The 2541-nt window shown below is 42.2% G+C and overlaps 1 long non-coding RNA gene across 1 annotated transcript; it reads left to right on the top strand.

The window, feature by feature from the left end:
- Positions 1–218: 218 nt before the first annotated feature.
- On the top strand, positions 219–1995 carry LOC119734099. Its single transcript, XR_005272039.1, has 3 exons — positions 219–266; positions 994–1126; positions 1952–1995. It is a non-coding gene; the product is annotated as an uncharacterized LOC119734099 (long non-coding RNA).
- The last annotated feature ends 546 nt before the right edge of the window (positions 1996–2541 follow it).

The raw sequence follows: 2541 nt of genomic DNA, 5'->3' as shown, positions 1-2541 counted from the left end.
TTACACCATTCCTCCATGGTTACACTGAGCATTGCTGGCCGAAAATTGCTAAAATGAGCATCCACTGAACCGAACCATCTTTTGTAGACCCCGATGTGTTTTCTTACAGCAGTATCCTATGTATTTATAACCTTTCTTTGTGTTGTTTTCGTTGTTCAGACATCGTGAATCGTAAGGCCAGACTAGCCTGGGAGTTGTACCTTAAGATGGAGACGTCTGGCGAATCGTTCAGCCTGCTGTAGCTCATTGCCAACGACTGCTACAAGGTAAAACATCATCCCCTATTTTTGTCCGTTGTATGTTTGGTCAAGATTTTGGCATTAGCCCCAAATTAGTATCTAGTCACTCAATCTCAACCTGCAGCCGATTTCACAAAACACATTTGTCACTTCGTCAAAACCCAAATCGTAGAGGAAATGTCAATCTAAATATAACACACTTGTAAAAAAGAATGCACATATCCAGACGCCACTTCAGCCGTTGTGTACCAAGTCTATGGCGAGTCAAGAAAACTTTCCAAGTATTTCTGAACAAAATTGGAAATGTTTCTCAGTCCCATATTCATGTTTGTGAAACATTTTTGCAATGACTGATCTTTATTGAGATGATGTGTGAAGACAAATGTGGCATCAGGTTGCAACATTGTTCCCATGTGTAAAATCAACGAGAATACAAAACTGGTCAAAAAAGAAAGAAAAAATGATTCGTTGCACATTTACCACTTTGTGTCATTAGCTTGAATATAATAAAGGATGCATTTTTGTGTCGCAAACTTTGGTAAGCATGTAGAGGGAATCTCAAAATATTGAAATAGCCAAAAATCCCAAACTGCTTAAAATATTGATTTTGACAAATTCATCACTTTGTCAACAAGGTGGCGATATGATCGAAAACTTCAGGCTTTTCGTTCGAACTTCTGATATTTTTTGCTCGACCTCAAAATATAATTGTCACGGTCTCTCGATCCTCAAATCTCATCTTTTCTATCGGTAGATGGCCAGTTCTACTATGCGACCAAGGCTTTCGGTGTCCTGGAAAGATTGGACCCCAATCCTGCATACTGGGAAGGCAAGCGAGGAGCGTGCGTGGGCGTATTCCAGCAGATCATAGCTGGCCATGAACCAAGGTGGGTGTCATCTCTGTCAATCAGCAGTGCACACTGACCAATCAGATCAACTTATGGTCAGGTGACCACACTACATCTATCAAACAGTGTGCACTGACATATCACTCCGGTGCTCTACCAACTGAGCTATCCAGCCCAATGTTGGCGGTTCCCTAATTGTCAATGTCTCTGTCAAAGGGGCGCTAGTCAGAAGCCCTCAACCCGCATATGCCATGCAGCCAGGGATCACGCCCAAAGTCACGATGCAGACCTGGCAAATATCAAACGGGGATCACTCAGAGAGGATACAGCTTTTTATTACAAATTTTCATGAATACTTCGCAACTTCTTAGCCCTCTAGTTCAAATTCATTGAATTTTTCCTTTTTCCCCCTAAATTCTATAAACAGCTTTCATTTTCACTATTAGGTTTTGCCCTTCACTGACATATAAACACTGTATACTCAGTGCGTTACCTCCCGAGTGAAATTTTGAAAAAATCACTCGGTTGGGACTCGAACCCATGACCTCCTGCTTGTTAGTGCAGACGTCTTAACCACTGGACCATCAAGCTTACGGAATTGGTTGCCTGGCCAGCCAACCAACCCCGTAAGCTCGATGGTCGAGTCGTGGGTTTGAATCCCACCCAAGTGATTATTTTTCCAACTTTCACTCAGGAGGTAACACACTGAGTATACAGTGTTTATACATCGGTGAAGGGCAAAACCTAACATTGATTTACATCACCCCGACGCAAAGTCCATCTTGTTAATAGCTTTCATATTTATGTGCACAAAACCCAGTGAAGTTCAAGCCACTAGATTTTTGTCATTTTTTTCCTCTACAGAGAAACACTGCGAGACATCCTCCAAATCTTGCGCAACACCGGTAACCCACAGGTGGAATACATCATCCGTGTCATGAAGAAGTGGGCCAAGGACAACAGGGCACCAGTTTCCTGAGGTGGTCCCTATCCTAGTCTTGAGATTGTTTAAATTTGTACATTCCAAAAAACCCTGCTTCGCAAAGGGATTTTCCAAAAATAAAATTATGGAACGATACTGTTGATTAATTTAAGAGTGATTTAATTGTTCTTAACATTGGGAAATTTGTCTTGGAATATTTCTCTATTTAGCTTTGGCAAGATGGTTATGCAGGAGAAAACAACAGTTCTGGAGAGAGGCTGGTCTCTCATGGCATAAACAAAGTAGGCTTGCCTAGTTAAGCTGGACTCTGTGACTCAGTCAGTGACTTGGTCAGTGACTCAGTCAACAACTCAGTGACTCAATCAGCGACTCCATGATTCAGTCAGATTCGGTCAGTGACTCAGTCAGTGACTCAGTCAACAACTCAGTGACTCGATCAGTGACGCCATGATTCAGTCAGATTCAGTCAGTGACTCAGTCAGTGACTCAGTCAACAACTCAGTGACTCGAT

Source organism: Patiria miniata, unplaced genomic scaffold (assembly GCF_015706575.1).
Source record: "Patiria miniata isolate m_02_andy unplaced genomic scaffold, ASM1570657v1 HiC_scaffold_10, whole genome shotgun sequence".
In the NCBI taxonomy this organism is placed as follows: domain Eukaryota; kingdom Metazoa; phylum Echinodermata; class Asteroidea; order Valvatida; family Asterinidae; genus Patiria; species Patiria miniata.
Note: the sequence above shows the minus strand (reverse complement) of the source record. Positions and strands in the feature narration are given on the sequence as shown.